Raw genomic sequence first — 27,177 nt, 5'->3', positions numbered from 1 at the left:
TTCTCGGTGGGTAAAATTTGCAGTTAATTTATAAGACATTATTCCCAATTTTCCCCAGCATTAATTAATACAAGTGCCTTACATATGATTTCCTATACTTTTAAAGATTAATAAACTTTATATTTCAGAGCAGTTTTAGGTTCACAGTAAAATTGAGCAGAAATTACAAAGAGTTCCTTATACCCCCATCCCTACACTATCAGCATCCTGCACCACAGTATGTTTCCTACATTTTGAAATGGAAAAATACAGTATTAAAAAACTCGGGTAAAATATAGATTTTTATTCATAAATTGGTGAAAGGAAATTCCTACTCAGAATAGTAGTTCAGGGCCTTCCCTGGAGGTGCAGTGGTTAAGAATCCGCCTGCCAATGCAGGGGACATGGGTTTGAGCCCTGGTCTGGGAAGATCCCACATGCCGCAGAGCAGCTAAGCCCATTCGCCACAACTACTGAGCCTGTGCTCTAGAGCCCACGAGCCACAACTACTGAGCCCATGTGCCACAACTACCGAAGCCCGCACACCTAGAGCCCATGCTCCACAAGAGAAGCCACCGCAGTGAGAAGCCCGTGCACCACAGCAAAAAATAGCCCCTGCTTGCCGCAACTAGAGAAAGCCCGTTCGCAGCAATGAAGACCCAATGCAGTCAAAAATTAATTAATTAATTAATTATTTAAAAAAAGAATACTAGTTCACACTTTTAAAGCAAATTTTACCTAGAAATTATCACACAGCACTAAGGAGGTTCAACAAATTTATAAAGCATTTGAAAGAGATAGTCATGGGGAAAGGAGATGAATAATTTTTAGAAGAAACAATTTTGAGTCTTTAGGGACACAATCAGGGCATTTGTTTGGCTTGTGTTGAGAACGTCCATAAATTTACTAATTATACTACATTCCTATGTACTGACATTGTGCCTTTGCTTTGTCTTTCTTTTTTAAGCTACAGAAAGGATATTTTAAATTGCAGTTATATTGCCATGTTTATCATAAAGTGGTGTTTTATGGTTAAATATAAAAAGAACCTTGTGCCTTTCTGACTTGTCACCTTCAGTAGGGACAAAAATCATGGACAGTGAATGTCACCAACACTACCTTAACAAACTAAGATGGTTCTACAATATTGCATGTTCATTTCTTCAATTCTCTGCCTCCTTGGAACCAACCTATGTCCTAGCTTTGTGGCCACAGAATATATACCCAACATTTCATAGTCTTTCTTTAGCAAAAACAACAACTGATGTTAATGTATCTTCTGAAAATGGATGGATTTCCAAAATCTTTTTCAAAGTGGTTGTAACATTTTAAATTCCCACCAGCAATATATATGATAGTTTCAGTTGCTCCACATCATTACCAACACTTAATATCAGCCTTATTTAATTGTAATCAGTCTAATGAGTGTGCTGGTATTGTACTATGGCTTAAATTACATTTCTCTAATGTCTAAGGATGTTGAGCATCATTTCACGTGCCATTTGTATATCTTTATTTTTGTGTGTGTGAAGTTCTGCACAAGTCTTTTGCCCACTTTGTATTGGGTAATTTTGTGTTTCTAATGTTGTGTGCAGGAAAGGTTATTGAATATAATTAAAAACTGAAGAAAAGTAACGTCTTAAAATGGTTGAGTTTTGAGTTCATGTACACGGTTTATCTCTCCATTTATTTAAGTATTCTTTGATCTCTTATCAAATAATACATAGTGTTAGTGTAGCTGCCTTGTATCTTTGTGTTGAATTTATTCCTAAATATAACTTTTTAACTTTTCTTGTAAGTGGCATTTTTAACATTTTATTTTGAAATAATTATAGGTTTGCAGGAAGTTGCCAAATTGGAACAGAGAGGTCCCCAGTATTCTTTACCCAGTTAACCCCATTGTTTACAACTTATATAAATACAGTGCAATATGAAAATCAGAAAATTGACATCGGTAAGCGTGCGTGTATTGTTCTGTGCTATTTTATTACGTGTGGATTTATGTGACCACCGTCACAAACAAAATACACAATTATATCCTCACAACAATCTCCATCTTGTTACCCCTTCATATGCACATCCATTCCATTTTCCCACCACCTCCTCAGGCTTCTACTTTCTCCACACTTTCAGATTTCATCCATTTTTATCTTAGACAGACCCCAGTAGGATAAATAGGTATGAGAGAAGAAAAAAAAAAGAATTTCTCCAAAGTTTTTTTCAGGTTTCCAAGTTATCCCATAAATTCATCTTATGATCATTTCTAAGTATCTGAAATTTCATTTGTATATTTGATTATTTTTTCCATTTCTTATTAAATTATTTTTACAGAGTTTGAAATCAGTTGGTAGGGATCAAATCCAGGTTCTTTCCGAGCTATGAGATCTGGAGCAAATAGCTTAAACTCTCCTTACATCAGTTCCCTCATGTAAAATGTTTATCAAAATATTACTTCTCTCATGTTTATGAAGATTAAGGGGGTTTATCCATGTTAAGCACTTATAAAATATGTCTATCACATAATTATCATTCAATCAGAATAACCATTTTCACTAATACATTTATTATTTTAGCTATTATTTCATTGTAGAGGTGTGACTAACACAGAGGTTTAACAATTTAAATATGACAAAATAATATGTTTATTGTATATTGCATGATATTATATATTGCATGATATTATATATTGCATGTTTATTATATATTGCATGACATAAAATAATGTTTATTATATATTGCATAATTTTAAAGGAATAAATATGAATCTATTCATAATGTTATTAATCATTAAATATTTAGCTAGGGTCTACTATGTAAAATGCACTGGAAATTCTGTAGTAATGCCTACAAATGGTTGAGCATAACCTATAAACTGCCTGAATATCGATATCCCCCTATACTTCTAAATAGAAGGTAATAAATTCTGTAACTCTGAGACACAGGATCTCTCTCATTTATAAAGAAGACCATTTCAGCTTTGCAAATATTGTAAAGATTGGAAATGAGAATTAGAAAACTTGGCATAGAATCCATGCCTCAGGCTTTACTCCTCAAGTCATTTCAATTATTTGGACTTTCCTCAACTGAAATAAGGCTTTTGTCCACATACATCCCTTTCTTCAAGTCTAAGACCTCACAACTAAGTTGTTTCCATGCTGGGTAAAGTTGTTTTTACTCTGTGTCCCAGAGGTTACTTGATCAGAGCCAAATATCACTAAGGAGAGTTAATCTAAGTGGAATAAAAACTACCCAAGTTAAGGTTAATGAATACATTAGTATTCTTGATGCCTCTATTTTTGTCTCACTCATGAAGGGCAAACAATGCCTTGATCAATTGTGTTTCTTAAATGACGTCTTTCATCTGCATAATAATTATTTGCTTCCCTAAGCTTCTTCTCATCAACCAAAAGTTTACTTTGGAAATGGAATTTTCTCAAAGAGTGGAATTTGTTAAAAGGGCTAAATCCTTAACAGAGAGGCACAAAATCCTGTGTAAATTAGCCAAGGCCCAAGAGAAAGGCCATGTTCATGTAGGCGCGTAATTGATTTTGGTTAATGATGATGTACACTTCATGAGTACAAGCACCAGAGTGCTTGAAAAGTGCAAGAAAACTTACCAATGCTTAAAATAAGCAGAATGGTCAAGAAAGCAAGGAATTCCAGGAAAGATACCTTAATAGTGCAAACCACCCATTTTATGTTACAGGAGAGATGTGAATCAGCTTTTCCATTTTACTCACTTGAAATTAGCCTTGAAAATCCCAGGATTTTAAGAGTGCTTAAAATCTGGAAATGCTGGGAAACACCTGACTAAAACTCCACAGCCAGGCGAATCACAAGTGCAAGGTGATTTTTTTTCATAATCTGAGTTATATATAGGTAGAGATGTCCATGTTCTACTACGTAGCTGCACAAAGCTATTAGTTCCTCTGCCATATGGCATTTATTCCAAATGGTATGTAAACCACGTGTTAGATTTTGAAGTAGATTAAAATGATTATATTGACTAGAATTTCTGCTCTTGGTTCCATCAAAAATGGCTTCCAATACAAACTGGCATTCAGTTTGGATGACTTTTTCTAAGGGCTATTGACAAAGAGCAGAGAAAAAAATTAAAGGCTAAAGGTGATTAATATAAAGTAGATTGAGAAAGCCAGCGGGCCTCTTGGCCGTATATAAATAAGTAGAGGACAGAAAGAGAATGAGAATCTGAACTAGAATTTATTAGATGTGAAGAGATCTCTAGAAAAAGTTGCATTGTCAACCCTGGCAGTTCTTCTGTTTCAAGATAAGGAACCAGATTTAAAAAGGGTGGATACTTGAAACCTAGAATGAGGCGTCTGAATGGATGAGCTTGAAAATTATATCTATTTCCTGTGGATCTTCTGAAATTATAAAAGTTGCCTGCTCCTCCTTATTAAAGCTAAAGCATCCTGCTTACTTGAAGATAAAGCAAAAGCTTAAGAGTCACAGAATGGCACATTTCATTCAGGATTTACCTCTGTCTTTCCTCTAGATCAACAGACTTACAACTAGTGTCAAGTCATATTGTAACTCAGCAGTGGAAGTATTGGGCCTGCTGAGCAAAGAAAAGCATTATATATCAAAATGCTACAGAAGGTAGCCAATATGAATTGGCAGGTCATGGGATGTCTGGACAATCTACAGAATATCACATTGATCTTGTATGGCAATAACCTCATGTTAATGAGACTGCATGAGCAACAAGTAGAAGATATATCTAAGGCCATGGTAAGATGGCCTGCTCAGAAGGTATGGACAAATGCTGCAAAGTTTAAGGAACCACCTCACCTCCTCAATGAATTTTAGGTTTCCAGTGGTCTGAAGCATGCTCAAATAGTCCATGCAAAGTAAAAGACAAATTATTCTATTGCATCTTGCATCTCACCACTAAGAAGGAAGCACTGTGCCTGGTCGGCCTCTCTGGGTTCTGGAAGTAGCATATTCCAAAGTGGTAATGGGCTCTACCCATTTACCAAGTTACAAGGAAGCCTATCAGCTTTGATTTGGACCAAATCAGAAAAATGCTCTTCAGTAGATCCAGCCTTACATAAGTAAATCCTTGCATCATCACACAATTATTAAGATAGGTGTTATTATATCTCTGTTACAGATGAGAAATTGAAGTACAGTGATGCTTAGGAACCAGTCTATGACACATTAATATATATTAGAATCAGAATTTAAACCTGTGGCCTTTCTAATGGGAAATAACAAGAGTCACGTAAACTCTACATTGCCAGGAGTGTAAGGTATAATTGTACCAAGTCCATGGAGAAATAGAATTTCAGTTGGGACTTGAATATGCTGAGTAATGAGGAGGATACCACAGAATATGCTAGAACACAGGTCAATCCAACCCACTGCCTATTTTTGCAAATAAAATTTTATTGAAACACAGTGACATTCATTTATTTACATGATGTATATGGCTGCTTTCATGCTGCAGTGACAGAGTTGAATAGTTGTGATCAATACTTAATGGCCAACAAAGACAAAAACCTTTGCTATCTGTCTTTTTACAGTAAAAGTTTGTTGACCTCTGTTTTAGATACAGTCTTGGGATGGTGATGAAAGAGTAGATTGAGAAAATTCTGAATATTGTTAGCTCTTTTTGTTCACAGTTATTTTCACATACCTAGCACAATGCTTAACACTTAGTACATATTAAAAAATACTTGTTGGGGGGGGCTTCCCTGGTGGCGCAGTGGTTGGGAATCTGCCTGCTAATGCAGGGGACACGGGTTCGAGCCCTGGTCTGGGAGGATCCCACATGCCGCAGAGCAACTGGGCCCGTGAGCCACAACTACTGAGCCTGCGCGTCTGGAGCCTGTGCTCCGCAACAAGAGAGGCCGCGATAGTGAGAGGCCCGCGCACCGCGATGAAGAGTGGCCCCCGCTTGCCGCAGCTGGAGAAAGCCCCCGCACAGAAACGAAGACCCAACACAGCCAAAAATAAAAATAAAATAAAATAAAAAAATACTTGTTGAAACAATGCCAAGTAAAAGATAATAGAGCTCTGTAGAGGGTTTTGGATATAGTAAGAGTTTAATGAAAATTATTGAAGGATAATTATTCTAACAGTATTTTCCCACATAAATTAGAGGGAAGTGATTTTAAAAATGTGAAATATTTGGAAAATCTTACAATAGTTCAGGTAAAGAGTCACACTAGTTAGTTTGGTATCAGCATGAAATTTTTAAAAAAGGGAATTGATGAAAACAATATTCTGGGAAAGAAAAAAGAAAGGTCACTTCTAGTTGATTGAAAGTGGATAATATATTTCTGCACTTTACCTCTAAAGGTTTTTAATAAATACTGTGATTTTTAGATGTTATGACTCTTGTTAGGATTTTATAGAAACTGGCTGTTAGTGGAGATTCCTGTTGTCTTTCTGTCTATGGGGTGTTGCCTTAAGAAGCCACTTAGTTCAGAAACCAGTACGAGCATCAATGCAAATTTTTCTTTCATTGATGACATATAAGTTGTATTTCCTTCTAGCTGGTTTAGTCAGAGAGTTCACTGATGCAGCTGTCTTTTTGTTTTAAACCCTCCAAATACTCTTTTTCTTTCCGTTTGTTCAGCTTCAACTTCTATTATTTTTCTAAGATGATCCCCCTGAACTTAGACTTGATTGAAATCCTCTGTGTCTGAAACCGGGTCTCGCTGAGGATTCATACACAGTTCAGTTTGCTTAAAGAGAAAGTAAAAATAACAGTCAAATAGCAGACAAAAAATCTTAGTATTGAATGTGTGACTTGCTGTCTATCTTTCTTTCTAAATCATCTCTCTCCAGGAAAGATAGCAACCCCTAAACAAAATAATAAAAAGCCTCCAATTCTTTGGAGGATTAAGTAGACAGTTAAAATTTTCCTTAACATGTGCTTTTCTGTAGATGGATTGCACGTAGATATTTGCCATGGGAAATAATTTTTATGATTATTTGAACGTTTTTTAAGGGAAAAATAGTCTTATTTTTTCACACTATTGATAGGATATTTAATCTCCAACCTATACATACCATCTGAATGATTTTATTCCAAGGTTATCAATTCATTTGTTCATCAAATATTTATTGAGTGTAAAAGTCATGTCATATGTGAGCTGTAACATGTGATCTCTTTTTAAGTTTTAAATCCAAGAAGGAATATTAAGGAACAATTGAACAATTTTTAGGTTTGCTAGGTAGATAAACTGGCCAAGAGCAAGGATCTTGATGAATTGTGAAGCACTGTGAGAAAAGCTGAACAAGGATCACAGAGGAACCAGGGGAGAGATAATCATGGTCCTAAAGGTCTCACTGGGGTTGATCGTTGGAGAACTTGGGCACAAGAACTGGAATGGTAGGAAAGCCATATTCAAAAATAACAATTTAAATGGAAATATCAGAATTGTCTGATGATAAAATTAAGGCTGTGGCTAACATAGTCAGTGTCCAAGGTGACGTGGATATAACAGTCAATGGAGGATCCTCCAGGACCTCATTCTCCCATGAAATATCAAGTAAACAACTACAGACTGATGAAGATAACTACGTGGGAGCTCTGGAAGCCAGTCAAGGGTCTGCAGCAACCAAGCAAATGTCCAATCAAGAAAAATTCACACTTAAAACGATAGAAAATTTTGTGGGTTTTTGGTCACTCTTGTCCCACTCCCTCCCTGGGACGGTGCAGTGACGTCAAGAGGAAACAGCCAATTTTCCTAAGTTCCGACCGCCCCTCAGAAAAAGAATGGAACTTATTTGCAGTGTTCCGACCAGTCTGTGCACTACCCAAGGGAATGGTTCCTGTGTAGCCTAACTCTGAGCTCACACTGTAATGACAGTGTGGTTTGAATCTGAGGTTGGGAGCTGCAGAAGACAGGGACATTCAAGGCTCGTGAAAACTTAGACTCACCCTGATGCCTGGGGGTCACAGGAAGAGATATACAATAGAACATCTAAGACCTGAGAAGAAACTGAGGGGAGATACTTAGGGAAATTAAGACATTTAAATGTAGCCATATATGAAAAAAGAATTGGAAACACACACACACACACACACACACACACACACACACACTTGCTATCACAAGACTGAAGCTTGAAATATTATGCTAAATGAAATGTCAGTTATAAAAGGACAAATACTGTATCATTCCACTTCTATGAGGTACATAAGACAGTCAAATTCATAAAGACAGTAGAATGGTGGGTGCTAGGGACTTTGGACTGGGGGAAATAGGGAGTTATTGTTTAATGAGAACAGAGTTTCAGTTTAGGTATATGAAATTGATCTGGAGATGGATGGTGATAATGGTTGCACAACGATGTGAATGTACTTAATGACACTTAAAAATGATTAGCATAGTAAATTTTGTATTATGTAAATTTTTACCACAATTTAAAAAACATTGCGCCAAAACAAGTTGATGGAAAAGAGCATATTATGTAACAGAGTTTAGACTCTTGGTGTTTTACCTCTGTGGATGTGCAGGTCGCTGGGAATGAAGACAAATGGGAAAAAAAAGAAGAATATAAGTGGGACAAATGGTCTTGAGTAAAAAAAGACACTGTGACCAGGAGGCTAGTAACTGTCAACAGTGAGGAGAAGATGGTGTGATTCTCAAATGAGCAACATGGAAGAATAGTAATGGTCTGGAATTGGCAGCGGGGCTGAAAGAGGGTGCCAGTTCTAACTCCTGAACCTAAGATTACACAACATGTAAAAGAAAGAGAAGTTGCTTTTGGGAGGACTGTAGGGTATATCACTTGGGAATTGTGTTCTTTTAATAGTACAGAAATTCCAAGTTACAGTGACATAAACAAAATAAAGATGCTGACTTCCTCTTTCACCTAACATAAAAAGGAGTAGGCATTCGAGTGCATGAATGCTTATCACAGAATCAGGCTCTCTAATTTTCTCACCTGCCTTCATCAGAGTTGGATTTCATCTCCAGTATGCCCAGACATTAATAAAAAGGCACTACAGCCATGACAATCATATTCTCAGCAAGATGAAGAAGGAAAAGCAGAAACACTCAAGCATGCTTCCCAGATGAGTCACTATTCTTCACAAGTTTCAGGGAAGTCTAGCCAATTAATCACTGCTTGTTTCCTTTCATGGGTAATCTCTAAGCACAAGGAACCATTGGAAATACAGTCTTTAGTTGAGCACATTGCTGGCCCAGATAACACATGGCTTCTGTTAGTAAAGATGACAAAGATAAAGGACACTGAGTAACCTAGAGAATTCTCTGTCACCTGTGGAAAATTAATATACTTGGGGGCAATTCCATTTCAGTTCAAGGAAGAAAGATAAAGGCAGATCAAAAGGTGTAGAACCAGATTTGGATCATATTTGGCAAAGTTCATCAAGGCATGTGGCAAGCTAGTAATAATAAATAACGATCATGCCACCTATTTGAGCATTTCTCTCTGTCAATTTATAACTAATTTAAAATTCAAAACTTAATGTCCTTATTGAACAAAGAATAGTGTGTTTATTGTGTACTAACTATTATGGATATACTATGCATATAATAGTGAACAAAACGAACATGGTCAAGGCCCTTAATGGCAGTAATATTTTAGTGGTGACAAAGACATTGAACTAACACTCAAATAAATATTTAATTCAAGCAGTAACAAGTATTATGCACAGAAAATCCATGTTTCTATTAAAAAAAGGTCAACAATTCCCCCCGCCCCCCGCCCAGGAGGAGTAGAGAGTATATATATATTAGGCTTTGAGTCAAAACAGTCTCTATCACAACTATTCAACTTTACTGTTGTAGTGAAAACAGCCAAGACAGTACATTAAAAATGAGTATAGTTGTGTGCCAATAAAACTCTACTTACTAAAACAGGTGCTGGGCTAGATGTGGCCTATAGTCTATAGTGTGCTGATCCCTGCCATGAGAGAAATATTTTAAATTTGTAATTAGAAAAAGGGGATTAGGTGAAAACAATTGAATTTAAATAGAATCAACCATCTATATCTACTGTCTGCTAAAATGTATAGCAATGTGCACAGTAAATTACAATAAATGCCCAACTACTGTGTGGTTTTAATGCTTATTATCAATCTTCTTCTCTATATTATTGTTAAAATTTTAGCCTCCAGTTGATGGTTAATATCTTCGTGCTTTTTTATTCTGAATTATTTTCTTTTCCTTTCTCAATTTTTAGCACTCTTTAAATTGTTGATTTTCAATAATCAACAAAATTATATATCAGATTGATCACTTCTTTTTGCCAGAGCTAACAAATTCATTTCCAAAATTTATAACCTAAATCTGAAGTCACTCCAGTATATAATAGGAAAAATGAATAACTTCTAATCTTAGTTTTGCGTGGAAAACCACCTCCTCATTCCCCCCACTTACTCAGAAATTTCATTTTATCTTTAGCTATTTCTTCTATTTTATTTTATTGTTATTTTATTTTTTCCCCCACTGGATTTAATAATTGGTGGTTGTATTACTTTGCTAGTGACAAAATACCACAGACTGGCTTAAACACCTGAAATTTACTTTCTCACCATTCTGGAGGCTATAAGTCCAAGATCAAGGTATCAGAAGGTTTGGTATCTCCTGAGGTCTCTCTCTTTGGTTTGCAGATGACCACCATCTCACTGTGTCCTCACGTGGTCATCTCTCTGTGTGCACACATTTCAGATGTCTCTTTGTCTTCTTATAAGGACACCAGTCCTATTGGGTTAGGACCCTGCTCTTAGGGCATCATTTAACCTTCAAATACAGGTTAACATTTAACCTCTTTAATGGTCTTATGTCCAAATACAGTCACATTGGAAGTTAGAGATTCAACATGGAAATTTGGGATAATACAGTTGAGTTCACAACAGTGGTTAAAATATGTTTCCATGAAATAAAATAAATCATTGCTGGATTTACCTACTTTTTATTTTATGTCCCATATATAAAGTCTATATCTGCCATGTGTGATGTTTACTTTGAAGACCAAGTGCTTCCTTTCCAGCTCCCGGCTCTTACCTACAGGTTATCCCTCACAAAAATAAGTCATCTTAAGAGAAGGGGAAGGTAAAAATATTGACAGTCCTAGTAAAAAGAACTGAATTAATGTCTTTCGCTCATGGAGTATTACACTGCTTTATTTGCTCTTATTGTAAAATATATATTTTAAGGTGATACATTAATTTTAAAAATAGGAAGCTAATTTTATATCTTGCCTTATATAAAAGTGGAAATGATTTGTTACTAAAAATTTTTTAATTTAAATTATGGCAGGTTATCTCAATACATAATATTAAATCCCATTAAATAGCAATAAGAATGTCAACAATTTGCATATCTGCTAAAGTAACCCAGAGTAAATAAAATGCCAGTATTACATATATGGAGTTTGTTTGGAAATTAACTTCACTCCCTGCCCTGAAACTGGAAGGTAATTAATGTAATTTATATGATGACTAAAACACCTTAAATAAAATAAACTTATTGTTTGGGGCCAAAAACATCAACGACAAAAAAAAAAAAAACCTCAAAAAATTTTGAGAGGAGGGCTTATGTGATAACATAATCTTCTGGAAATTGTTATGCTTTCAAGGAAGTAAAATGCTTAGGCTCATATCTCTTATAGGCTTATAAATATTTCTCCATCACCATATGCTTTGATCTTCATTTCTATCTTTCAGGAAGCATTTGTTTGGAGAGATGTTAAGTTAAGGAATCCAGTAGAGAAGCATATTCAGTACAATTGAAAATGAGAATAAATGTATGGAAGCTGTGAAAGAAATTGCTTCTATCTAAGAACCTAGTCTTTGCCTTAAAATTACAAAAATATTAATGTGGAATATAAAATGGGAGCCAACCCTCTGTTTACCTCGCCTACACCCAGTCACTTCTGCTACTATTTATTTAGCAATAGTAAGGATGATTTTCTTAGTTATAGTATTATCTTGGACTAGGAACACATCAAAGGACGGTTCAGGAGGTAATGAGAGACATGTGTAACTGAGTTTTCTATTTCAGAGGAGAAAGCCAAGACAGGTTATAGAATACAGGAGGAAATGCCTATGTCTTCATGATGAGTAAGAGCTTTTAGGTTCAGAGACTTATTTCAAAGAACATGCTACAAATGTAAACACATTTCGATTTTTCCTCAAACTAAATATCTGTAACCAAAATTAACCAAAATATTAGATTGCTTAGAAGATTAATTCAGAAGGAGTAATTTTATACCTGCCATTGCAAACTGCATAACGACTAAATTCTTAATGTTTTAAAATTGACCTGGGCATTTTTCTTTCCTGAGGCATCAGTTCACTCTGGATTTGATCAGAATGCAAATATGAAATGTAGTGTTTTGAGCTACTATGACACAAACGCATCTTGTTCTCCCACAGATATTTTTATGACTTCCTTCTGTGATTTTCTTTTCCATCAGATTAAATTGGTCTCAAAGCCACTATGAAGAAAAGATGGAAAATGACATGTAGTGGGTACAACAGCCACTCAGGAAACAATAGCATTCTTCTATATTGGCAGACCTCTAAGGAGCGATAAATGTCATCTCTAGCAGAGACAGTGTTTATTACGATATAAAACCAGAGCAAAGACTCCCCAAAAGAAGTTTTATTTTTTAAATTGACACATACTGGAGCCTCTTTTCTGTGCACACACAATTCTGTCATTCCCTTCCCCACAATATCTTCTCCAGAATCACAGCAGAGAAGAATCTCCACTTTCAGAGAATCTCCACTACTTCTTCCAAAATCCAAAATATTGTCAAGATCTTTGAACTGGAACTGATCTATCTGAAAGTCATGTTGACGTTTATACACCCTTGTCAGTTAAATAGAAACTCAAACTTTTGTTGTTTCAAAGTTCCGTTTCTCTTTTATTCTCTGATGTTTCAATTCTTTGAGTCCTTTGCAGGCAAGAACAATTCTTATTCATAGTAAAACAAAAGCATTGCATAATTATAAAGAAACAGAGTATCCTTAATACTGTTCATCTAATGTATATTAGGATAATAACCAGCAGAAATTTCAACTCATATGGCATTTCTATTTTATGGAACTGTATAATGTAGTTATTACACAGTTACTAAATGTGAAATTATAAATATGTATATGTGTGTGTCTATATAAAAAAAGAGAAGCTAGTACAAATAACTGGTGGATAGACAGATCAATATTCCCTTTAATTTCTCAGGCTTTCTGAATGCCACATCTATTCCTGAAGACTTTGCAGTGGGATTATAGTAATCATTAAAAACAAAATCAAGAACTTGCCAAAAAAATGTTTGTAACTGTTTGTTTTTATTCTTTTGTTTTAGGCTAGGGAATTTTTTTAATTGTCAAGGGCTCAGGTCCTATTTTATGTGTTCTGTGTGATTCAAAACAATCTGTTAAACTTGGTTGAATAGAAAAAAGTCTAGTTATCTTGCATCTATAATTCCAAACTTCCATAAGAACTAGTTGCACAAAATGAAGAGATACAGTCTTAGATCTTACTCCCAGGAAGAGTGACAGGACACACACGGTGCAATGGAAAAGCCGAACATGACAACAATTACATATTTCTCAGTTTCAAAGGACTAAGTTGTGTGAAGGAAAATATTAAGATATAATTTGGGGATGAGTGGAAGTGTGGAAGTAATAAAGGACTTTTTTAAAAAATTGACTTCTTTCAGGAGAAAAGTTTTAATTTCTATAGAATCTTCACTTTAAGGAGGTAGATGACTTTAGGATTTAAGATTTAAAAGTTAACCCAATGATGATTTACATATGTATACTTTGTGTATTAAATGGTAAGCTTCAGTTTATTGATAAATTAAGCCATAGTGAAATGTGCTTCTTTCAACTTCAACAAAACAATTCTTAAGTTGATTTTAAATGACCAGCATAGAATTTGATTCAGTAAGATATATTAATTCCTAATTGCTTAGATTCAGTCTTAGTAAGAATTAATGCTGCTTACAAAACTCAGGCAGTTTTCATTGTTCATTCTAATCCAGTCATGATAATGTTAAAGCTTTATTTTTCCTTATTAGAAAATTGGTAATTTCAATCAAAATATGAGAAAAAATATCTTTTTAAAAACCAGATCTCTCTTAATTTAAAATGTAAGCTTCAGACAACGTAAATTTTGAACTTAGGTGAAAATATTTACTTTAAAACTGGATCTAGATATGGGAACATATGTATATGTATAACTGATTCACTTCGTTATAAAGCAGAAACTAACACACCATTGTAAAGCAATCATACTCCAATAAAGATGTTAAAAAAAAATTTAACAATAAAAAAAATCAATTAAAAAAATAAAATACTGGATCTACCAAAACCCCCTTGAAAATATTTTTACATGTTAAAAAAATGTGAAGATGACTTGCAGTGAATATTATTCAAATTCATAAACAATAATACTATAAGAAAGAACTTTCAAATAGGCAGAGCTTTTACATATTGGTGCAGGCTTTTGAAATATTTGCCACTGAAAATGTTTTTGGCAGAAACCTTTGGCTTATATCCAATAGCATTCCCCCCAATCCTTCTCCCATCCCCCCCTCACAAAATAAGAGCAAGAAAAACCAAAACGGCTGACCCATTCTTCTTAGCACTTAAAGTGTCCATTGCACACTTGTCGCAGCGATGTAAGGGAAAACCTTGTGTGAAATATATTTATTTGCCTCTGGTAGTAGAGAAGACACACATGAAGAGATCATATTCCTCCCTCTCCTTTTTTTTTTTTTCTCTCTCTCTCCCTCCCCCTTTCCCTTGAGTTTCTTGCTGCTTCCTGCCTTCATATACAATTATGTTACTAAGTATGTGTGATTTCTACACATCCAGTGGCCACTAGATCAAATATTACATCAAGGTTGAGATGTACTATTTGGTCACAGAGAGAGTAAAGTGAGCCAATATTTCAGATTTCTTAATAGATTAGAAAAGGAATTATGTAATTAGATTAGATTAGATAGTAAATGGCCTGTGTTGATAAACCATTGCTCTTTAGATATTCTGCTAATTGTAGCTAAAGCATTCCTAATTTATACAAGATCAATCAAATATTGGATGTCCACCTGACATTTTTGTTTCTGATGAACCATATAATTCCACTTCAATATCTTTAGGAACAGATGTTACATTTAAACTCCCACAAAATCAGTAATTCACTATTATCTATATCTAATTATCCATATGCATATACATATGCCAAGGAGATTGCATTTGGCTTGAGAAGTTATTCTTTCTTATAAGCTGAGCCTCTGTAAAAATAGGCAATGCATTGGTATCTTCTGAAATAAAAGTCTCTCCAAATTCGTTACTTTCAGGCAGTAACAGATTGTCACATTTAGCAACTGTCTTATATACATCAAAAATTCCAGAGAAAAAAACAATTTGAAAAACTATAATAAATGGAAAGAGAACTTTTCCCATTTACCTTATACCATTTCTAAAATATGAACAGTTACATAGATTATAAGAGTAGAAAACAGTAGAAAATTGTAACGCATTGACTAAAATTATTAGTCAAGTGAATGGACATCTCAATTTATCTAGATTATCTAAAATCCTTGGATCTGTGAAATTTGTAGGGAAATTTTTCACTATCAAGGCCCCCCACCATTTCACTGTGTTATTCAAAAAAATAAACTGATTTTTCTTTTGTAAAAAATTGGATTTTTGAATCCTGATACTAGCTGGTTTGCAGAAGTTTATTGGGTGAAAAGAAAAGAAAATTTTTTAAAAAGCCAATTTTTTCTGCTTGTTCCACTCAAATTTTAAATTGAGTTTTACATTGTTTCATAGAGTATTTTAGCTGATACACTCAACTTTTGTGTAGATAACTTCTGGTAAAAGTACTTGATTGAAGAGAATTAACTCTTAGTATCTTAACTTTACACATAACACTACTCCAATCACAGAGGCTTCTGGTATACGAGCCACTGACATCTATAAAATCATCTCTCTCTCCTGAGGCTATGAAGGAATACCATTTTTGAAAACATAAAATGATACAGGGATCCCATATTGAGTTTTTATTATTTGATTCATCCTTCCAACATAACACAGATCTCATGCAAAAAAAGATAATGTAATATCAAATTGTTATGAAAAAGTCTGAGTGGAAAAGAAGCCTGGCTGTATATATGCAGACTCCAATTTCAATAGCCAGACGCTCCTTTTGTAATGTGATTAAGTTTAAGCAAAGAAAGATATGAAAAGCCCCACACATTCTCCTTTCAGAGTATTGTATTTTTATATTAGAAAACAGAACAATTTTGTGCTACCATATCCCCGAAGTTTTAGAAAACCAGAAAATTACTTAAGAGTTTAGGTCTATACCTGTCCAATTTATTTTATAGCTACCAGTTGTCTTGGGGAAACATGTGATCAAGATATAAATAGAATTCTGAAGCAATTCCATTTCTCTGTACTTTGTAGGCCTAGAAAATGTTGCCTTGATGTTTCCGGTAAGTATACCTAATCAATATGTTATTCAAAATCCGAGGCAAGTGAGTTTTATAGCTGCTCTACAAATTGTATGTGCACAGTTCAATTAAAAATGCAATCAATAAATAAGACTCAGTGGAGAATCCAAAGAAAAAAGCTAGTACATTACCATGTACTGGGGGTAACACCAGAAGGTAGAGTCAAATCTGATCATTGGGAGTAGAAATGGACTATTAATCTCAGGGAAAGTTTCCTCTTCCAGGTTTCTCACAGACTATATGTGTGACATTAAATATGTAAATTGACCAATTCTAACCTCATTTTCCTCTGTTGCTCTGATGAGATTGGAAAAGGTGCTACCATCTCAAGGAATATAAGTCAATAACATAAATTCCATTGATAAGTTGTGAAAAGCAGTTTGTGGGAAATGTCAGAAAGTTGCCTAAAAAATTTCAGTGGAAGAATCTGGTGGATATTAAGGTGATCATCACAGCTCCAGGTCAAAAGGGAAACCTGACATTTTCCAAGGTTGTCTGTGGAGCAGAGTAGAGGCGTCAGGCTAACATAATCAGGAGCCAGTAGTATCAGGACAGAGTTTGGGTATCAGAGCAGAAAGTGAGGAATGAGCAAGTCATTCCAGGAAAAGAGAGTAGATAAAGGTAGAAAAGCAAAAGACATAATTAGTGATTAATAAACAGAACATTTTAGAGGAAGAAAGAGCTTTATCAGGGAAGGTGGGGGAGATAAAAATGGACAGGTAGGCTGGTGGAGATACTTTCTGGGAGGCCTTGAATACCATGGTAAAGTCAACATTTTGAGAACATTTCCTTCATGTTTTCTTGCTTCCAATTTATAATACCTATAAGGCACCTTTTCAAGACAAAGTATTTCTGAAGAATATTAAGTGAGTCTCTAAAAGTTGTTTATTACAATATGACCCTTTATCTTCGCAAGGATGAACATCTGGGAGAAACACTGGTTTTAAAATAACCACACCACAATTGAACTGGACATAGGGATTTAATCTGTTATGACAATATTTAGTAATATCCATGTGTTTTTTTTTTTTCAAAACAAAATCTTTAAGCCTCCCTTTTCAAGGAACTTCCTTAAACTGGCTTTGTTAAAGTCAGAAAATGTGATATGATAAATAGATATCAAAGATCTCAAAATAATTTTTTGTTATTGTCTCTTATGTCCAATTTTTGTAGATTACAAATGTTTAGGCTATTTTTCAACATTGTGGATGTTAAAAAGCTCATTTTGGAATCTGGGAATAAAATAAAAAATTAACTGTGAGAATTTTCACTCTTGCCACTTATTTAAAAAAATAGAAAATTGGAATTTAGCTAACAGTTTAAATGGTATGGGAAGCAGGCTAGAATTCTGCTCAGTTTGCTCTGGAATTTTTAAGCCTGTAGTCATGACAAGAATATTTTGTTATGGAAGGAAGCAGAAGAGATTGGGAAACACAGAGGCAGCTAATAAGATGAATTACACAGTGACATCTTACATGTGTTGTTAATTTTTCTGTTCACACTGCATCCCATGCCTCTTCATTTGAGCTTTTAACTCTAGTGATAAAATGGGAAAGGATGCTTTAATTAAATATATATAAACATAACTGATATAATAAATATGAAATGTTTGTATTTCATATATAATATCTATATTTGTATTTATATATCATATAATATTTATGATAATTTACAATGAATGCTAGTGGACGAGAGTGTAGAGACAGGCTCTAGGCTGGCAAGTGGACATTCCATCCCTCAGTGATCACATGGGCATAGGGAACAGGGAGTGAGGTGTAATGTGACAGGAGAGACAGAGACATGAAAATCTGTATTAATTATGACAGAATATTGAAAATAAGCCAAGTAAAAGCATTAGGTTAAATCTGCCTATTCACTGTGGAACCTCAGTAGCTAAGGGGTTTCAGTGCAACTGCAGGTGACATTTCAGGAGAAGGCTGAACACAATGAGGATCCCAGGCGATCAATCAATCAATCAATCAGTGAGTTAGGGCAGAATTTCTGCTTTTAGTCTTAAAAAATCTGTGTCTCATGTCCTTATGTATAAAATAAAGGCAATATTGATTATTTCCTCAAAATGCTATATGGACTAAATAAGATGGTGTGCATAAAAACTATTGGCATGTGAAAAATACTCAAAATATTAATTCCTTCCCCAATGATATAATCTCTAATCTCTAGACATGAATGCAAAATTCAGTACACAATCTGCTGTTCAAAGGTACCCCTGAGTACCTTTAAGAGACATTCCTTTTTGTGAAGAAGGCTACACTAGTTTAACATTTATAAGTTTGAGATATTGTATATTGTATTTTCTTAGAGTTGGGGTGAAATTAGCATTCAAACACTGAGGGTGTACTTTAAAAAAAAAAAACCTTCAAAACAACTTGGAATTTTATTTGAACAGTTCATACTATCTGTATCTTGTTTCAGATTACACACTTGAGAACATTTCTGACATTATCTTAGTTACTACTCTAAGGAAATGTTACTTTCACTGTTCTCATTCGGCAAAGACGATTGAAATATTGAAGTAATTATATCACTTGTGCTGTAATTATGAGATTGCTCCTTTTGTGTCTTTCTTAAAATCTGATATTGTTATTGATTGAGGGTGCTCTATTGTGAATTTAGAATGCACTTGAAATCTCATTTTATGAAGGTGTATAATTATTTTACCTTTCTGCTCCTAGCTATCTGACAGCTTATATTTCTCCTAGTAATGGCAAGTTTGAGTGCATATCTTATTTTATTTTGCAACCTGTTCTAAATAGCTGTGCCTTTTGTCCCTAATTGCAGTGATTTCCTATGCGCCCACTTTGTATTGATTTTGAATATTTTTGACATTGAAATTCCTTTTGTTTATTCTTGACCACATCTGTAATCTCTCTGTAGGTCAGAACATTCATCTTTCATCCTGTCAAGTATATGCATCTCCTTAAAGTCACTCTTAACCAGGAATAGTAATTAACATAATTTTCCACATCTTAGCCTCAGTTTTTGAGTCAGTCGTGAAATGCCATTTCTGAGATCATGGTTTATTCAATGCTCAGGTGCAAACAAACAGGAGATGAACAAACAACCCAGTGGACGTTTTTCCCATTTACAATTCAACCTTCTGTGCCATTACTTCTAATTTTACAAAGTCCCAAGCACGTAGGCAATGAATTAAAAAAGGTTGCAGTCTCTATGAGCTTCCTAAAATGATAAATTGTTTATCTTACATCACTGTAAAATAAAATATTTAAGGCCCTCTGCTGTATAGACATTTTATGAAAGTGCATTCCGTCTCCAGAAGACATCCATAGAGGAATGCACAACCTTCTCTAATGGCTTCAGACCATTTGTTTGGCTTCTCTTTGATAAGAGACAGTCTCTTTTGTCCTTAGAACAAGTCCTCATCCACATTCTTCCAACAGGTGCATTAGTGCTGGAAGACTGTCAGGTGGATAATGAGAATTCAGTGACTTGAGAAGGCATGTCATAGTTCTGTAAATGATAGTCATTTCCCCCCTCTTTCCCAGGGCGCATGTCTTATTTTCCTGCCAATCTCCCAGCATCACATTAGTCACACATTGCTTGATCTGGTCAGATTCATCAAATAAATGATTTTTATCAATTAGGTGACAGTTTATATTGTCCAAACTTGTCATGAGCCCCACTGACTTTTCAACATCTTTCCACGAATATACCCGATGCTCTCAGTCTACCACTGCACCTCAGAGATGCAGGAATTCTGATGGGAATTTTGATGCCTAGAAAAACTTTCTCCCACTTTGTTCCATTAGAATAACTGCAGTTCATTCTTTGGATTTTTAACGTAGGGATCAGCCCATTCAGGAAGCATCCATCTCTTTGTCTATCCACATCTGCCACACTCTTAGACTGAAGAGAGCTGGTTTTCATTTCTGTCCCCTAAAGCACTCTGTGTACACACCTGTCACACAGTTTGGTAACTTGTCTATCTCCCAAACTAAATGAGAAACCTTAGTTCTGTATGTAAAAAGAAAATCACCTGAAGTCTAGAGAAGTGAGATATTTCAGGTTGTATTTTATTAGAATGAGGGCTTTTTTCCATCCATTCTGTTGGTTTCTGAGGGTGTCTGCATGCAGTGATAGATAAACCAGCAAGGTTTTTAACACATGATCTAAGGAAGATGCTCATTGATCACTTACTATTTTTCATTTAGTGTTTTTCTTTATTTTCTGGTACCATTTACCTAGCGTATGTTCCAACTCTTCAATTGATTGCTTCATGTTTGTCTTGTATGACATGACTTCATTCATATCCTCTGATTTTTCCTTTGTTATAACATTATAGTCTCATTTTATATGTGCAATACCTTTTGTTGTATCTGAAATGAACATAGAGATTGGAACCAGAGAATTGTGAGTTCTGTGAGGAATGGCATCAATTAAATGAATAGGAAACTATCTATTCAAATGTGTAATCAACCATATTGAGGATTGTTTCAGATTTATTGAAGATTTTAAAGATAAATTGCTGATGAGATCTAAAAAAGCTAAGAATATAGAAAACAAAAGACAAATATGAGATAAATGGAGACATAAAGGAAATGACATAATCATAATATACTATTCAACTCACTTATAAGTGCTTACTGTAATAAATTTAATAAAATACTTGATAAATTTTATAATTTAATAAAGTTAATAAAGATACTGAATATTGAGTTTACCAAAATATATAATATAACTATATGGGAAGGACAGAGAGAAGGGTTATGAATACAGGAGTGGAAAAAAAAGAACTAAACTCTAAAAAACTAGTGAAGGAAGACATGCAAAGAAAAAATCAGTAAATACATTTTAAGCATCATATTTAGAAATGAACATGTTGGTATCAGAAAAAATTACTTAAATATTTTTAAAACTTTTCAAAGGTATTCAGAGAGGGTGCCTAGGGGGTGTGAAGCAGTGGACTAGAATGGTATAGAAGGGACAGAAAAATTGTCAAAAGTCTTATAAAATATATGACTATTCAAGTGATCATTTTGTATTTCTGTGTTTTATAACAATTGAGTTTAACTAAAACTAGGCTTCGATTGTTTATGACTTAAAATATTTTAGATTTTAGTTCAAAACAGTTTTATAGTGTTAAGAGTAAGCTGAGTTATTCAGAAGGTATATTAGACTTATAAGTCTAATTTCTGAAATCTAGAGTGTATATATCTATTATATTACGTGTAAATGAGAAACTAGACTATGAGTAAGAAATAAAACGTTCCACCATGGGCCTTCTCATCTACTAGGATATATATGAGTGTTAAGTGTATTTTGTGTTAGTGGAAGAGAATAAGCATGGAAATATCTAACGAAATTAAAAGTAGAACGAAATGAATAGTTCAGAGAAGGACAAACAATGTCATAAATCCACAGCAATAACAAAATGACCTCAGTGCTTATTAAAGCAACAATATTGTTCTTGTTTTACCTCTTGTGCTCAATACAACTGAAACATGATTTTATGTTACTTTTTCTATTTTTTCCCCACAAGTCACATGTTTCCCTGCAAGACTTTATTTTATCCCTTCACGCATTATGCCTTTCCAGGGGGAGGCAGACGCAAGCATTTGAACCAACTTCTATCCTCCAAAGGAATACCTGATATTTGCAAAGAAAATAGGTGTATTTTATGCCATCCAGTTTTCCCTGTCATTTGTCTATGGCAAGTTGAAATATGTGGTTTTGGTTGTTTAAGGAAGTGCTTTCGGTTCTTATAAATAGTACACATATTTAATAAGAGAAGGAGAAAGTGGTGGAGGAGATGGAAGAAATGAAGAAGAAGAAGAAAAAATGCTAAGGCAACATTTTGGGTATGAATTTCAGCAAGAGAAAAAGTGCCGTAGTAGACTACATTCCCCATGGTGAGGTTAGTGTTGTATTTGAAAGTCATTAGCTGTTTATATATTTGTTTTCATTTTGTATATTTAAGAGCTTAAATATCCACAGTATCTCTCGTCCACCTTTGCTCTCTTTCTTAACTCTTCTCTCATTGCCCTTCTAGCCACCCCCCTCCCCCATTTCTTCTCTCATCTTCTTCCTCTACATTTCTCTTCCCCATTATTTTTCCTATTTTCTCCTTGTTTACCCCTCCCCCCCTCCTTCCTTCACATCTCCACCAACACTTCCACCAGAAAGTGATGCTTCTGGATATTGGAATAACAGGGATACCAGATGTTTTTCAGCTCATGTTGTGACAGTCAGCTAAATTGCATTTCTGTGAGAGGGACTCTTCCCAGAGAGCTGGTGTGAGACAATCTATCCACATGTGACACACCTGCCATCCTCCTTAGACTAAGTGAAGATAATCCTTCTTCAGATGACAGCCTGTTGATGAGTATTCCCAGGTCCAAGATGCAACCCAGATTCTAATTAACCTGATTAAACCTGTTGTACATGACTCATTTTTTTTCCTTCCTTTGATCAAGTTGTCACTATCTATTTGGATATTCATCTTTTTTCCTGTTATTTACTAGCTAGGATGTGTCACAAATAGATAGAATCAACACAAGGCATCTACTTTTATGTTGCTATAATCTTTTCCAGTGCCCTTGCTTCTTTCATATGTCAAAAGCTACAGCATCGTCGACAAGTTTGAGATCTAAGGGTATAATTATGACTTACTAGTGTCTCAGATCATTTGTGCAGAGCATGTGGAGATTCACGGTGTTCAAGCAGCTGAGATTAAGAAGAGCATACTCTGATAAAATAAAAATATTCTTTACTCTCACGGGAAGTCTCAGCCTTGCTGCTGTGGAATGCTTCCCAAAAGGGAGGACCTACATGAAGTGCATACTCAAAGTCTTGCAGCAACTACGATGCTTTAAATATTAGTTGCAGAAACGCAGTAGCCATACTCCTACTGATGTTCAACATGCAAGTCATTTACAGGTCACTGTAAATATTTCAATAACGAAGAGCAGAAACTATAATACAAATATTAGAATTTGACTTTTGCTTTCATGGTAGCTGCAACCCTTGCTTTGCCACGTGCTTGTTTTGTTTTGTTTATTGCTTTTTTGCGTTTTCACAGAGAGATCATTTACACAGAATTCAATTAATTATTTTATCCTGGGATCATAATGCACTATCATAATTAAATCACATGCACATCTTTTTAATTGTTTAATTTCTGTGTATATGTATTCAGATATGTATTTAGATGTATATATTTAAATATATATTTATTCACATAAATATTTTAAATAATCTAATGAATATTGGTGAAATTATTGTGCCTCAAGTTACAACATTACCAGTAACTTGCATCTGGATATGTATGTCTCCTTTTTCTTACTCACCTGCCACCACCAAGTGGAAAAGTGTCTTTAATTTGTTTAACATTTGCTTGATTTTTTAGTGTATTTTTATCACACACATATATTTCTTGCTTTTGCTTTTGTAAAAAATTTATGTATGAGAGAGTGGCATGGACATATATACACTACCAAATGTAAAATGGATAGCTAGCAGGAAGCAACCACATAGCACAGGGAGATCAGCTCGGTGCTTTGCGACCACCTAGAGGGGTGGGATAGGGAGGGTGGGAGGGAGGGAGACGCAAGAGGGAAGAAATATGGGAACATATATATATGTATAACTGATTCACTTTGTTATAAAGCAGAAACTAACACACCATTGTAAAGCAATTATAGTCCAATAAAGATGTTAAAAAAAATTTATGTAGTCTTATGTGACTTGTTTTTTATATTACACTATGACATTAAAATTCATAGTTTGCATGGGACTTGAATTCAATAATATTCACTGCTGTGAATAAACATCAAAAATGATTATTTCTCCTGTCAGTAGACACTTGTGCCATTTCCATATTGATTGCTATGAAGAACAATGATGCTATGGATATTTTTATATACATATATACATATACATATCTCATATTATATACATGTCTCATATACATCTCTCATAGTACACAAATAACAGTTTCCTTGCATATACACTTGGAAGCAGAATAGCAGGGTCAAAGGATATTTGAATATTCAAATTTAAAGGATAATGCCAAATTGCTTTTGAAATTGCTTGTATTAACCATCAATTTTTAAGAAATCCATATGCTTACTAATATTTTGCATTGTCTTAAGTACTCCAATTGAATGGATATAAAATGGTTATTAATAAAGTTTAACACTTCTTCCTATGTTCATTGGCCACTAATATTTTCTCTTCTGTCAACAGCTTGCTAATATCTGTGCACATTTTCTGTTGATTTGTTTACATTATTTTTATTTGTGGAAATATATATCTGTGTCTTTCTATAGCTATACGTTATATGTGCCACAACTGTCTTCTTCAGTTAATGGTTCATCTTTATGTTTTCTTTTTTTTTTTTTTAAACATCTTTATTGAAGTATAATTGCCTTACAATGGTGTGTTAGCTTCTGCTTTATAACAAAGTGAATCAGTTATACATATACAATATGTTCCCATTTCTCTTCCCTCTTGCATCTCCCTCCCTCCCACCCTCCCCATCCCACCCCTCTAGGTGGTCACAAAGCACCGAGCTGATCTCCCTGTGCTATGCGGCTGCTTCCCACTAGCTATCTATTTTACATTTGGTAGTGTATATATGTCCATGACACTCTCTTACCCTGTCACATCTCACCCCACCCCCTCCCCATATCCTCAAGTCCATTCTCTAGTAGGTCTGTGTCTTTATTCCCGTCTTGCCACTAGGTTCTTCATGGCCTTTTTTTTTTTTTTCCTTAGATTCCGTATATATGTGTTAGCATACTGTATTTGTTTTTCTCTTTCTGACTTACTTCACTCTGTATGACAGACTCTAACTCCATCCACCTCATTACAAATACCTCCATTTCATTTCTTTTTATGGCTGAGTAATATTCCATTGTATATATGTGCCACATCTTCTTTATCCATTCATCTGTCGATGGACATTTAGGTTGCTTCCATGTCCTGGCTATTGTAAATAGAGCTGCAATGAACGTTTTGGCACATGACTCTTTTTGACCTATGGTTTTCTCAGGGTATATGCCCAGTAGTGGGATTGCTGGGTCGTATGGTAGTTCTATTTGTAGTTTTTTCAGGAACCTCCATACTGTTCTCCATAGTGGCTGTATCAATTTACATTCCCACCAACAGTGCAAGAGTGTTCCCTTTCCTCCACACCCTCTCCAGCATTTATTGTTTCTAGATTTTTTGATGATGGCCATTCTGACCGGTGTGAGATGATATCTCATTGTAGTTTTGATTTGCATTTCTCTAATGATTAATGATGTTGAGCATCCTTTCATGTGTCTGTAGGCCATCTGTATATCTTCTTTGGAGAACTGTCTATTTAGGTCTTCTGCCCATTTTTGGATTGGGTTGTTGGTTTTTTTGTTATTGAGCTGCATGAGCTGCTTGTAAATCTTGGAGATTAATCCTTTGTCAGTTGCTTCATTTGCAAATATTTTCTCCCATTCTGATGGTTGTCTTTTGGTCTTGTTTATGGTTTCCTTTGCTGTGCAAAGGCTTTTAAGTTTCATTAGGTCCCATTTGTTTATTTGTGTTCTTATTTCCATTTCTCTGGGAGCTGGGTCAAAAAGAATCTTGCTGTGATGTATGTCATAGAGTGTTCTGCCTATGTTTTCCTCTAAGAGTTTGATAGTGTCTGCCCTTACACTTAGGTCTTTAATCCATTTTGAGTTTATTTTTGTGCATGGTGTCAGGGAGTGTTCTAATTTCATACTTTTACATGTACCTGTCCAATTTTCCCAGCACCACTTATTGAAGAGGCTGTCTTTTCTCCACTGTATATTCTTGCCTCCTTTATCAAAGATAAGGTGACCATATGTGTGTGGGTTTATCTCTGGGCTTTCTATCCTGTTCCCTTGATCTATATTTCTGTTTTTGTGCCAGTACCAAACTGTCTTGATTACTGAAGCTTTGTAATATAGTCTGAAGTCAGGGAGCCTGATTCCCCCAGCTCCATTTTTCGTTCTCAAGATTGCTTTGGCTATTCGGGGTCTTTTGTGTTTCCATACAAATTGTGAAATTTTTTGTTCTAGTTCTGTGAAAAATGCCAGTGGTAGTTTGATAGGGATTGCATTGAATCTGTAGATTGCTTTGGGTAGTAGAGTCATTTTCACAATGTTGATTCTTCCAGTCCAGGAACATGGTATATCTCTCCATCTATTTGTATCATCTTTAATTTCTTTCATCAGTGTCTTATAATTTTCTGCATACAGGTCTTTTGTCTCCTTAGGTAGGTTTATTCCTAGATATTTTATTCTTTTTGTTGCAATGGTAAATGGGAGTGTTTTCTTAATTTCACTTTCAGATTTTTCGTCATTAGTGTATAGAAATGCAAGAGATTTCTGTGCATTTATTTTGTATCCTGCTACTTTACCAAATTCATTGATTAGCTCTAGGAGTTTTCTGGTAGCATCTTTAGGATTCTCTATGTATAGTATCATGTCATCTGCAAATAGTGACAGCTTTACTTCTTCTTTTCCGATTTGGATTGCTTTTATTTCTTTGTCTTCTCTGATTGCTGTGGCTAACACTTCCAAAACTATGTTGAATAATAGTGGTGAGAGTGGGCAACCTTGTCTTGTTCCTGATCTTAGTGGAAATGGTTTCAGTTTTTCACCATTGAGGACAATGTTGGCTGTGGGTTTGTCATATATGGCCTTTATTATGTTGAGGAAAGTTCCCTCTATGCCTACC

This window comes from Eschrichtius robustus, chromosome 11 (genome assembly GCF_028021215.1).
Source record: "Eschrichtius robustus isolate mEscRob2 chromosome 11, mEscRob2.pri, whole genome shotgun sequence".
NCBI lineage: Eukaryota > Metazoa > Chordata > Mammalia > Artiodactyla > Eschrichtiidae > Eschrichtius > Eschrichtius robustus.
Note: the sequence above shows the minus strand (reverse complement) of the source record.